The sequence below is a fragment of the Lithobates pipiens genome, unplaced genomic scaffold (assembly GCF_037356315.1).
Source record: "Lithobates pipiens isolate NorthernLeopardFrog02 unplaced genomic scaffold, aLitPip1_a1.2 Scaffold_25, whole genome shotgun sequence".
In the NCBI taxonomy this organism is placed as follows: Eukaryota; Metazoa; Chordata; class Amphibia; order Anura; family Ranidae; genus Lithobates; species Lithobates pipiens.
This window is the reverse complement of record NW_027507787.1, coordinates 207799634-207813628: the sequence shown is the minus strand read 5'-3', so window position 1 is coordinate 207813628 and position 13995 is coordinate 207799634. Positions and strand designations below refer to the sequence as shown.

The following is a 13995-nucleotide window of genomic DNA, read 5'->3' as shown; positions in this document are numbered from 1 at the left end:
ATGTGGTGAAGCTTCACACATCATTCAGGTTGTCAGAAAGGCAGACTGCTTAGCATGTCTAGTTCACAGCTTTACAAGGTGTGCAAAGCTAAACAAAGAGAATATTATGACAAGATTGTTGCTGGTCTGGCAAAAAAAAAAGCAGAAAGGCAACAGAACAGATTCTCAGCAAGAGAACAGAATGCAATGTGACTATGAAGGAATTTAGCATACATGTACTCAGGGGCGGATTGACAACTCATGGGGCCCCCGGGCAATAGGAGATTATGGGGCCCCCAGGCAATAAGAAATTATGGGGCCACACAGTATACAATCACACAGTATACACATACATGTACACATAGTATACACAGACACGTTTCTATTGGCTGAGAAGGTACTGGAGAGGATTTTGACATACTGTCCCTGGTTTTACTGAGCCTGGCAACCCTGATGGGGCCCCCTAGTGGCCTGGGGCCCTCGGGCAGTGCCCGAGTTGCTCAATGGTCAGTCCGCCCCTGCATGTACTTAAAGAGGAAGTAAACCCTGATTCCCTGCAAAGGTAAAGTGATGCATAGTAGTCCATTATGTGTCACTTGCCTGACACAGGAGCCAGCAAAGTCACCGCTGTCCCCTGTAGTCCGGAGCCTCCATCTTCTTGGTGGGTCTCACTGCTCCGGCGCTGTCATTCATCGGAGCCGCAATGATGTCACTCCCAGCGCATGCGCACGGGAGCCGCCACTCGCGGCATATCGCCGTTAACTGCGGCGCGCTCAGTGCGCCTGTGCCTGTCTTTTGGCAAATATCTCCTAAACCGTGTAGGTTTAGGAGATATTTCTTGGACCTACAGGTAAGCCTTAATCTAGGCTTACCTGTAGGTCAAAGGGGTTTTTAAGGGTTTACAACTACTTTGAAGCTGTTCTTTGGTCAACCTGCAAAGATTAAAAGTCACCATCTTCAAAAGACTGTACCTGCTTCAGTAAAACAAAAACTGTCCAAAATAATAGAAGTCCAACCAGCCAATTGGCTGAATTATAGCCAGATAGGATTATGGCAAACTGAAAACATCCATCAAAGTGGTTGTAAAGTAAATCCAAACAGTAATCCTCCACCTTGTGAGATCACCAACATAAAGATCAGGGTGTACTCTTACCCCAGAGTGTGGACCCTCTGATTATGGAAGGTCACATGAGGATATGGATAATCATCATTCTGCGAAGAATAAAGGGAAAAAGATGTATATCATACACGTCTATGCTACTCCACTAAGCGCTGTGCATCCAGTATTCAAGCGGTAACCAAGATAAATAAAAAGGGGGCTCCAATAGGGTAAAATACCTTCTTAACCACTTGCTTACTGGGCACTTAAACCCCCCTCCTGCCCAGACCAATTTTCAGCTTTCAGCGCTGATGCACTTTGAATGACAATTGCGCGGTCATACAACACTGTACCCAAATGAAATTTTTATAATTTTTTTTCCCCACAAATGGAGCTTTGCTTTTGGTGCTATTTAATTACAGCTGGGAGTTTTATTTTTTGCTAAACAAAAAAAGATGCAAAAAAAATAAATCATGTTTAATAGTTTGTTATAAAATTTTGCAAATGGGTCATTTTTCTCCTTCGTTGAAATTCGCTGATGAGGCGGCGCTGGTGGGCACTGATAGGCTGCACTGATAGGCACAGTTAAGGCGGCACTAATAGGCACAGATAAGGTGGCACCGATAGGCACAGATAAGGCAGTACTGATGGGCACTGATGGGCAAAGATGGGCACAGATAAGATGGCACTGATGGGTGGCACTGATGGGTGGCACAGATGGGCACTGATAGGTGGCACTGCTGGGCGGCACTGATGGGCACTGGTAGATGACACTGATGGGCACGAATATGTGGCACTGAGGTGCAGCACTGTTGAGGCAGATTGTGGGCACTGATAGATGGCACTGATGGGTGGCACTATGGGCACTGATGGGTGTTACTTTTAGCCAATCTTTAGGGGGCACTGGCAGGGGGCAGGTGGGCACTGAAGCGCTGGCCCCAGCTTGCCGTGATTGGGACTGAAGTCCCTCTCACGGCCGCCGGTGACCGGCTTTTTTTTTTTTCCTCGTGCTGTCAGCACGAGGAGGAAAAATAGCCAATTACCGGCTCTGTTGTGTCACATGATCAGCTGTCATTGGCTGACAGCTGATCACGTGGTAAGGGGCCGGGATCGACCCCTTGCTCCGATCCGTGATCAGGTGAGTCTCATAGACTCACTGATCAGGGGGCGCGCAGGCCGCTTGTGCATGGGACGACGTCAATAGACGTCGCCCCTGCAAAGCAGGTCCGCGCTGTGTAGCCGTCATTCAGGTATAGCGCGGATCTCAATCGGTTAAAATGGGGTTGTCAAAGTCCTGGATGTGAGGCTGGATTGTAGAGAGGGCATCCCTTGCGGCTAAGTGCAGCATATCCCTGGGAATGAGACAGGGAGTACGGTGCCCAAAGTTGCACAGATTGCTGGGTAGTGGGGAGCTGCTGGGGTGCGCAGGTGAGGTTGATAGGGCAACCGTGTGAGCAGAGATCCCAGGTATGGAGCCGAGGAGCAACCAGGAATGGAGTCAGATCCAGGACAGAGGTCATACACAACATGAATCAGTCCAAGATGAGGTACAGCAGGATAATCAGGAACGGAGTCGGTAGCCAAGCCAGGGGTCAAACACGAGAGGATGATAAAAGTACAGCTGTGGAGCAGGAGAATAGTCAGGTCCAAGCTGGGGTCAAATGCAGGCGGAAAACAGGAGCAGTCAGGCAAGCCAGGTAGTAACGGCAAGTAGGTAAAATGGGAGACACAGGAAGCTGGCGATATCACGCAACCAGTGTATACCAGCAGCAGGCTTAAATAGACCAGGGGGCGCCAATGATTACCACCATGTGCGCACGTGTGTTGGCTCCGGCTATTGCGCATCTGTGTGTGCCTGTCCTTGTGCGCACAGGGATGCACCTGGTGCAACCATAAAAGGTACTGGCAGAATTACCCGTAACAGGGGTTTTATTCTGTAAATACTCGTATCCAAAGTGTACAGGCAACAGTTAAAGAGGAAGTAAACCCTGATGAGTTTACTTCCTCTTTTTTTCCCTGCAAAGGTAAAGCATAATGGACTACTATGCATCGCATACTAGCCCATTATGTGTCACTTACCTGACACAGGAGCCAGCGAAGTCGCCGCTGTCCCCTGTAGTCCGCCGCATCCATCTTGCTGGTGGCGTCTCGCAGCTCCGCCGAATGACAGCGGCGAAGCCGCGATGACGTCACTCCCGCGCATGCGCACGGGAGTCGTGTCTCGCAGCTCCGCCGCTGTCATTCGGCGAAGCCGCGATGACGTCACTCCCGCGCATGCGCACGGGAGTCGACAAATGCGGCAGCTCCATTCTTGGAACTGCCGCGTTTAGTGCGCCTGCGCGCCGCTGTCTACGGCGCATGCGCCGTAGACAGCAGTGCCCATTTTCGGGCAAATATCTCCTAAACCATATAGGTTTAGGAGATATTGCTTGGACCTACAGGTAAGCCTTAATCTAGGCTTAACTGTAGGTCAAAGTGCTTTGTAAGGGTTTACAACCACTTTAAAATGGCAGCAATTTTGTATCCATAAACAATCAAGATGACAAGATATGTATCCTCTCCTGACTAGTTTTGCATGCAAATGGACTTCTTCCGGGGCACGGGGAACACTTCCTGTCCTCACTTTAAGTAGTCAGTGCACCCAGCCAGGCCTCACTTTCACTACTTGAGGTTTGCAGTTCACAATCCATAACCAAGCCTTGCTCTCAGTATCCTCACTTGTAACAGCAGGACCCAGAAAAGGCAGAAAATAAGACTGTTTAGAGCCGACATGACGTCCGAATACCGCAAGTGTCCCCATACACAAAAAAGGGGAAAACAGCGATGGCGAAAAATATAACTTTTATAAAAATATGGTAAAGCAGGGTGTGGCTGGCACCACAATAAACACAACATTAATATATATTAAATCGAAAATGCACATAAATACTTCAAGTATGATGATTCGATAATAGTTAAAAATCAATAAATTGTAATACAGAAAAAGACCAAACAAAAACAATGCATAATAAAAAGCCAAGTAAAACAGGTTTAGGAATGATTTAAAGCCGCGTGGAATATAACTTTTAAGGATATAGATCCACTTAGTCTCCATTCTAGAGAGTTCTCATACATTAAGGCTACCCCTCCAGTGTGGAACAAATTTTTATGAACAAGATCAGTGTCGTGAGAAACTATGGTTCTTGTATCCTTTTTTTAATATTAGCAACATGCTTGTTAAGTTTAACATTGAGGCCCATTTGGTCCGGCTCACATATTGTAGCCTGCATGGACACTGAAGAAGTAATACTACATCGGTGGTGCTACATGTGATAAAGGGTTTCATTGTGTAAGTCCTACCAGTGGTGTTGGAAGAAAAGTCCAGAATTTTCTTCCTTTTTAATCTATTAATGTGGTAGATGTCAGGTCTGCCAAACTTAAAGTAACCCACCAAACTATAAAAAAAAAATAAGGTCTCAATTTAGGAGGTACATATTAAGGGGAAATCCTCATTGAATTGTCACTAGAATAGATGTCTTCGTTGGAAGATTTGCTCTTACCTTTTTGTTTCAGTGACAACTCAAAAATTTTGGATTTTCCATCATTCTCTGTAGTAGAGACTGTGGTCACTGAGACAAGTAATAAAACACTGACAGAGGTTATAACAAATTGGAGGTTACAACAGAGGATATAATAATACAAGTGTGGGTTTTTTTTTTTTGTTTTTTACTTTTTAATACAGAAAAATCTATATATAGTTTATATTCAAATTTGTTGATTTGTAATAAATTCAATCTGATGGTTCAAAAATATTGTGACAGTCATAAAAGAGAACCTGTACTAAGAGAAATAGGAAGCCAGACATTGAGGACCTCTTTTATGAGAATGATTGTTACTTTCCAGCCGCTGTGTCTATGAAGATTTTCATTCATCGAGGTCATGGTATACTGTAGCTAGTAGTATTTGGTCACATTCAACTGGATGTATTCTGTCATTTCTAATCCCCAGATAGCATGCAATTGTGCGGCAAGTTTGAAAATGACTTGCTAAGCTATTGCTAGACTCTGCTGCAAGTTCTGGTTCAGTTGTTATATTGTGCAATAGTCAGTCCACCACAGGGGTCACTGTGACGTGCAGAACTCCTGCTGTAGACTCGCCAATGCAACTTTGCTCTTGCTAGAGACTTGCGACGCAAATTTGCTATAAATTGGAAAACTTGCCAGTGAAAACGCACAAGTTAACAACAGACTTACAATTCAACACTGCCACAAATTTGTGCCAAGTTATCCTTGCTATCTGGTATATACCCACGCCATTTCTTCCGATCGCTGTTTTCAGGACTCTCTGGTTGGGGTTGGCATCTCCAGTTTTCAAACGTATTTGTGTTCTTGGTAAACATTGGCCGTCTAAATATGCCAAATTGTTGGCGTTCTTTAAAGCCATGATCTCCAAACTGCATCCCGAGGGCCGAAGGTGGTCCTTTGCTAGCCTTTTTCCATTAAGGAACTATTCTGTTAACTGACACCAATGATGGGGCACTATTCCTCCCACTAAAACCAATAATGGGACATCTTATTCTCCCAATGATGCTGGGACACTTTCCATTCCCACTGTTCACAATCTGGACCCCTAAAACCTGAAGGACAGTAAAATTACCCTTTGTTTAGAAAGTTTGGAGACCCCTGCTTTAACTCCTTCAGATCCACGCTATAGCCGAATGACTGCTACAGCGCGGATCTTCTTTGCCGGGAGGCAGTGAATAGACATCCTCCCCTTTTCACGCTCCCTGAGCACTGTGATCACAGAGTCAATGAGACTCCAGGCCCCTTACCACATGATAATCTATCATTGGCTGACAGCATCGGGGGGGGGGGGGGGGGGGTGAAACAATCACTGGCTTCAGTGCAAGGGACATCAGTCCCAAGGAGGAAGAGGGGAAGCCATCTCATCTGTTCCCACCAATACACCCTTCCAGTGCTACAAATCAGTGCATAAGTGCCAGCAGTCAGTGCCACCTATCAATGCCCACCAGTGGTGCCAAGCAGTGCTGCCTATCCGTTTCACCTACCAGTGCCCATCAGTGCAGCCTCATCAGCGTACATCTATGAAGGAGAAAAATTACCAGTTTGCAGAATGTATTAACAAAAAACATAAAACGTGTGTGTGTGTGTGTGTGTGTGTGTGTGTGTGTGTGTGTGTGTGTGTGTGTGTGTGTGTGTGTGTGTGTGTGTGTGTGTTTTTTTGTGTTTATTCGGTCTTTAAAAATTTTTAATAAAAAAAAAAAAAACCCAGAAGTGATCAAATGTCATCAAAAGAAAGCTCTATCTGTGGGGTGGGGGAGGATGATAAAAATGTAATTTTGAGTACAGTGTTGTATAAATAGTTGCATAGTAGGTGAGGTTGAAATAAGACATAAGTCCATCAAGTCCAACCTACAGTATGTGTGTGATTATATGTCAGTATTACATTGTATATCCCTGTATGTTGCGGTCGCTCGGGTGCTTATCTAATAGTTTCTTGAAACTATCAATGGCCCCCCGCTGAGATCACCACCTGTAGAAGGGAATTCCTCATTCTTGCCACTCTTACAATAAAAAACCCTCTACATAGTTTTAAACCTCTTTTCAAATTTGAATGAGTGGCCACTGGTCTTGTTAAACTCCCTTCTGCGAAAAAGTTTTATCCCTATTGTGGGGTCGCCAGTACAGTATTTGTATATTGAAATCATATCCCCTCTCAAGCGTCTCTTCTCCAGAGAGAATAAGTTCAGTGCTCGCAACCTTTCCTCATAACTAATATCCTCCAGACCCTCTTATTAGCTTTGTTGCCCTTCTTTGTACTCGCTCCATTTCTAGTACATCTTTTCTGAGGACTGGTGCCCAGAACTGGACAGTATACTCTAGGTGTGGCCGGACCAGAGTCTTGTAGAGCGGAAGAATTATCGTTTTATCTCTGGAGTTGATCCCCTTTTTAATGCATGCCAATATTCTGTTTGCTTTGTTAGCAGCAGCTTGGCATTGCATGCCATTGCTGAGCCTATCATATACTAGGACCACCAGATCCTTTTCCATCCTAGATCCCCCCCCCCCAGAGGTTCTCCCCCCAGTGTATAGATTGCATTTCTATTTTTGACACTCAAATGCATTATTTTACATTTTTCTACATTGAACCTTGTTTGCCATGTATTTGCCCACCCCATTGCAAATCTTTTTGCAAGGTTTCCACATCCTGCGGAGAAGTTATTGCTCTGCTTAGCTTAGTATCGTCTTCAAATACAGAGATTGAACTGTCTACTCCATCCTCCAGCTCGTTTTATGAACAAATTAAATAGTATTGGTCCTGACAATTCCGAAAACTCACCATTTATCACCACCCTCTGAACTCGCCCTTGTAGCCAGTTTTCAATCCATGTACTCACCCTATGGTCCATGCCAAGGGACCTTACAGTAAATGTTTATGGGGAACTGTGTCAAATGCTTTTGCAAAATCCAGATACTCCACTTCTACGGGCCTTGCTTTATCTAGATGGCAACTCACCTCCTCATAGAAGGTTAATAGATTGGTTTGACAAGAATGATTCTTCATGAATCCATGCTGATTACTGCTAATGATACTGTTCTCTTTACTAAAATCATGTATATAGTCCCTTATCATCCCCTCCAAGAGTTTACATACTATTGATGTTAGGCTAACTGGTCTGTAATTCCCAAGGATGTATTTTTGACCCTTTTTTAAATATTGGTGCTACATTGGAGAAAAGCCAATCGGCTGGTACCATTCCAGTCAGTAGAATGTGTCAGTAAAAATTAGGAACAATGGTCTGGCAATTACTTGACTGAGTTCCCCAAGTACCCTGGTGTGCAAGCCATCTGGTCCCGGTGATTTATTACTGTTAAGTTTCCCAAGTCTAATTTTAATTCTGCCCTCTGTTAACCATGGAGGTGCTTCCTGTGATGTGTTATGAGGATAAACACTGCAGTTTTGGTTACTGAAGCCCCCCAATTCCCTTGTGAGGAGAAGAAAAAATTCAATACCTTCGCCATTTCCCCATCCTGTGTATGACCGTGCAATTGTCGTTCAAAGAGTGACAGCGCTAAAAGCTGAAAATTGGTCTGGGCAGGAGGGGAGTTTAGGTGCCCAGTAAGCAAGTGGTTAAAGCATGTAGCACATGGTTTACATAAGTGTCCTCCCATCATCAAATAATATACTGGTAGGTTACCTGGATTTCAATCAAATGGCTTTCATTCAAATGGTGTATGTCTGTATACAAGTATGTTTAACTTCTTTAAATAGAACTTGCACTTTTGCCACAATACTATACAAGGGGCATTGAACCATATATGCTTATAGGCACTGTAAACTTCTGCTTGTAAGACATCTCTCTCCAGGGTTGCTCTAAACAAGATATAGGGAAACCTGAACATGAGTCTGCACCTATTCCAAGCCAGCTAAAACATGCCCAAATTGGCTCCAAAGGGACGACGTATTCTCTAGGATGAAACATATATTCACTTTTAAATTTTTGTCCTCTAGCGCCAAGCCAGATAGAGGGAAGGTGGACTCCATGGCCATAACACCATGCCAACCATGCATCTGCCTGGAGTGTCTTGTCTTGAAGTGCCTGTCTTGGTGTGGGATTTGTCATGCACATGGTGCCCCTTTTTGGTGGTGGGGTACAGAGCTAATTTGTTTTCTCTATGGACACGTATACCTTCTTGTTAAAAAAACAAACAAAAAAAACGTTGTTTTGGCCCTGAAATGAGCACCTGCTTGTGGACTGGTGAGCAAACTGTCCTCCTTTTGTACTCTGTTATGCCACGTACACACGGTCGGAGAATCCGCCGGAATGCGTCTTATCGGACCGTGTCGTCAGATAATCCAACTGTGTGTGGTATGCATCGGACTGATTCCGTCCGAATCTCCATCAGGCCCAATTTTCCAACATGTTGGAAATATTTCCCGACCAACTGGGCCGGACGGACGTAATCCGATCATGTGTAGAGAATTTTGATCGGACCAAGTGCCACGCATGCTCAGATCAAATTCCTACATCAAAGCTACTGGCTACTAGCCTGAATCTAGTCCCATCGTAACGAAATTACGTCATCACGTTCTGAAAGATCGGATTTTTCGACAACTTAGTCCGACCGTGTGTATGCAACAGTTTCGGACACAATCTGTCAGACTAAATCTGACGGACAAAATCCGACGGATTTGGTTGTGGAAATCTCCGACCGTGTGTACAGGGGCTTAGAGTCTAAAACAGGGGTAGGCAACCTTGGGCCCTCCAGCTATTGTGGAACTATATTTCCCATGAGGCATTGCAAGGCTGGCAGTTACAATTATTCCCAGAGGAATAGATTCAAAAGTCCAAAAAAAAAAATCTCAGAATTATTTTCTAATTTTCCTAATAGTAGAGCTAGATACTGTATTTGCACAGTATTATGTTTACATTGTGTTGACTTTTAATGTTACTGTGTATATCAATGGAATGTTTTGCTCTTGTATTGATTGGAAACCTACTAAAATGTAAAGCCGTGGCATACTTTGAACATCCTATAGCATAGTAATGCAGGACTATATGTAGCGTATATTATTCTGTTTGCTGCAGACAGGTACTTAATGCACACAGGCTATCTTCCAAGGCTGACAAATGGTTCCTTATGGTGTTCTAGGCCCCCTTTTTGATTAGATGCAGTCTCACCCTCTCCTCTACTGTAGCGCATGGAAGAAAAATGTGTGCGTTTTTTCTCTCTCAACAACGTTGCTTTGCACAGATGTTCGGGGGCACTGTGTTAATGCTGCATAATCAATATTAAAAAGTTTTAAACACCCCAGATGTTTTATCTCCTAATAATAGAGAAGCCATTAATTATTCTGAAACATAATGAAATAAAGTGTCACCAGTATACTTGGGGAAACTGGCCTACAGCTGGTAATGAAGCACATTGGACTGAAGTAATTGTTGATTGTGCAAATGCAGAACTTTAAAGCAGTATTAACCTAAATTTTTATTATATTGTGGCTTACCATTTTGCCATGTTTAAATGTGATGGCTGCATTAATGTTCTATTTTAAGCTTTCTTTTTATTTTCACCTGTTGATCGGTATTTTATTTTTTTTTTGTCTCAATAGAGCAAGTTGTCCTTCAGATGTAGCAATTAGAGAGTTGAGACAAATCATTTAACATGGGGGTGTTTTAGAATGTTCAGCTCTTATTTATGTAACGCCTTTATCCCAAAAGGAAAGATGCCTGTTGCTGTAGCTGTGTAACTGCTTATAATGGATTAGCTAGAGTTTGGCATCAATATGTTAGTGTATTTAAATCTGCTAATGCATCTAACACTTCCCATTCCCCCTCAAAGTAACAAATGCTCCTTCATCCAATATAGGGGGAACTTCAGTTGAAATTTCATAAACAATTCGAACTGAAGTGGGAGTGGGTAGTGGGAGCTGTCAAAACCAGGTTCCTGCTCGCCAGCCCCCCACCCCCAAAAGAAACAAATTGCTGAAAGAGGGGAGGAGGGCATTAGGTGGAAGTTACCTTTTTTTTAAGGTGAAATTCCGCTTTAGCATTATAGTATATTGCAGTTTTACTAAATTTTGTCCCAAAAAAGGGCCTTAAAACATTTCCTTAACCAGTTGCCGACCGCCGCACGCCGATGTACGTCGGTACAATGGCACGGGCAGGCATAAGGACATACATGTACGTCCCTTGCCTCCCGCGGGTCGGGGGCCCGATCGGGCCCCCGCCCGGTGCCTGCGGCGGTCGGTATTCGTTCGGGAGCGATCCCGGACGAGGGGACGGCCATTCATTCATGGCCACCCCCTCGCGATCGCTCCCGACGAATAGAAATCCCCGGTGACATCACTTCCTCTCCTGTAATGTAAACACAGGAGAGGAAGTGATGTATTCTCTCCTCCGTGTCGGTATTTTTCGTTCCGACACGGAGGAGAGCGGATCAGTAAGTTGCACCAACACTCTACACACACAGTAGAACATGCCAGGCACACTCACACCCCCCCTTTACCCCCCGATCACCCCCCCAATTACCCCTGCCCCCCAGTCACAGTGACACCAATGTCATTTTTTTTTTTTTTTTTTTTTGTTAGCCCCCTTTAGTTCTAATGTACCCCCCTAACCCCCCCAATAAAGGTTTAACCCCGTGATCACCCCCCGTCGCCAGTGTCACTAAGGCTGGGTTCACATTGCAGCGGTTTATGAGAACGAATGTGATTCGCACCGCACTGCAGTGCAAATCACATCCGATCTCTGTGCGATTCGAGTTCAGCCATTCGCCGCACCCGCCGCACCCGCCACACCCGCCGCACCCGCCGCAAATTCGCACGGGACCCTTTTTTTGGCCCGCAGCAGAATCGGATCGCATGGGTGTTCACACCATGCGATCCGAGTTTGCAGATCGCACTGCGATATGCGAACTGATCTGGGGGTGTCAGTAACATTTCACTGACACTCCCAGCAGTTCGCATAGGGCAGTGTGAACTGCCGCCGGGAGGCATGCGATGCGGGAACCCGCCGCGGATTCGCGGCGTTTCCGCATCGCTCCAGTGTGAACCCAGCCTAATAAGCGATCATTTTTCTGATCGCCGTATTAGTGTCACAGGTGACGCTAGTTAGGCAGGTAGGTATTTAGGTTCGCCGCAGCTTTTTATAGCGCCAGGGACCCCCATATACTACCGCATAAAGCCCCCTGATTGCCCCCTAGTTAACCCTTTCACCTGTGATCACCATATAACTGTTACAGGTGACGCTGGTTGGTTAGTTATTTTTTTATAGTTTCAGGGCACCCGCCATTTATTACCTAATAAAGGTTTAACCCCCTGATCACCCGGCGGGTGTCATTTGTGACTAATAACTGTTAGGGCAGTTAGGGTTAGCCCCCTTTAGTTCTAAGGTACCCCCCTAACCCCCCCAATAAAGGTTTAACCCCGTGATCACCCCCCGTCGCCAGTGTCACTAAGGCTGGGTTCACATTGCAGCGGTTTGAGAACGGATGTGATTCGCACCGCACTGCAGTGCAAATCACATCCGATCTCTGTGCGATTCGAGTTCAGCCATTCGCCGCACCCGCCACACCCGCCGCACCCGCCGCAAATTCGCACGGGACCCTTTTTTTGGCCCGCAGCAGAATCGGATCGCATGGGTGTTCACACCATGCGATCCGAGTTTGCAGATCGCACTGCGATATGCGAACTGATCTGGGGGTGTCAGTAACATTTCACTGACCCTCCCAGCAGTTCGCATAGGGCAGTGTGAACTGCCGCCGGGAGGCATGCGATGCGGGAACCCGCCGCGCATTCGTGGCGTTCCCGCATCGCTCCAGTGTGAACCCAGCCTAATAAGCGATCGTTTTTCTGATCGCTGTATTAGTGTCACAGGTGACGCTAGTTAGGCAGGTAGGTATTTAGGTTCGCCGCAGCTTTTTATAGCGCCAGGGACCCCCATATACTACCGCATAAAGCCCCCTGATTGCCCCCTAGTTAACCCTTTCACCAGTGATCACCATATAACTGTTACAGGTGACGCTGGTTGGTTAGTTATTTTTTTATAGTTTCAGGGCACCCGCCATTTATTACCTAGTCTCACTAGTGTACCCCTAAATTTAGGGGTGTCTACTTTCCAAAATGGGGTCATTTGGGGGGGTTTGTGCCATCTTGGCATTTTATGGCCTTCAAAACTGTAACGCCCTTAGAAAGCCTGAAGGCGGTGCTTGGTTTTCGGGGCCCCGTACGCGGCTAGGCTCCCAAAAAGTCCCACATATGTGGTATCCCCGTACTCAGGAGAAGCAGCAGAATTTATTTTGGGGTGTCATTTCACATATGCCCATGGCATGCGTGAGCAATATATCATTTAGTGACAACTTTGTGAAAAAAAAAAAAAAAAAAAAAGTTTGTAATTTTCCCGCAACTTGTGGCAAAATATAAAATATTCCATGGACTCAACATGCCTCTCAGCAAATAGCTTGGGGTGTCTACTTTCTAAAATGGGGTCATTTGTGGGGGTTTTGTGCCATCTTGGCATTTTATGGCCTTCAAAACTGTAATAGGTAGTGAGAAGTGAACTCAAAAATTTACGCCCTTAGAAAGCCTGAAGGCGGTGCTTGGTTTTCGGGGCCCCGTACGCGGCTAGGCTCCCAAAAAGTCCCACATATGTGGTATCCCCATACTCAGGAGAAGCAGCAGAATTTATTTTGGGGTGTCATTTCACATACGCCCATAGCATGGGTGAGCAATATATCATTTAGTGACAACTTTGTGTAAAAAAAAAAAAAAAATTTTTTTTTTGTCATTATTCAATCGCTTGAGGCAAAAAAATAAAATATTCAATGGGCTCAACATGCCTCTTATCAATTTCCTTAGGGGGTCTACTTTCCAAAATGGGGTCATTTGGGGGGGTTTTGTACTGCCCTGCCATTTTAGCACCTCAAGAAATGAGATAGGCAGTCGTAAACTAAAAGCTGCGTAAATTCCAGAAAACGTACCTTAGTTTGTAGATGTGACAACTTTTGCGCAAACCAATAAATATACAATTATTGACTTTTTTTTTACCAAAGACATGTGGCTGAATACATTTTGGCCTAAATGTATGACTAAAATTGAGTTTATTGGATTTTTCTAATAACAAAAAGTAGAAAATATCATTTTTTTTCAAAATTTGCGGTCTTTTTACGTTTATATCGCAAAAAATAAAAATCGCAGAGGCAATCAAATACCATCAAAAGAAAGCTCTATTTGTGGGAAGAAAAGGACGCAAATTTTGTTTGGGTACAACATTGCATGACCGCGCAATTACCAGTTAAAGCAGCGCAGTGCCAAAGTGTAAAAAGACCTCTGGTCATTTACCAGCAAAATGGTCCGGTCTGAAAGTGGTTAAAGCATACCAATGCAAGATTTTGTAAAAATAAAAATGTACTCTT

At 44.8% G+C, this 13995-nt stretch overlaps 1 protein-coding gene across 1 annotated transcript in view; it reads left to right on the top strand.

The window, feature by feature from the left end:
• ADAM12 (ADAM metallopeptidase domain 12) overlaps nt 1-13995 on the top strand; it is a 1000652-nt gene that overhangs the window by 106525 nt on the left and 880132 nt on the right.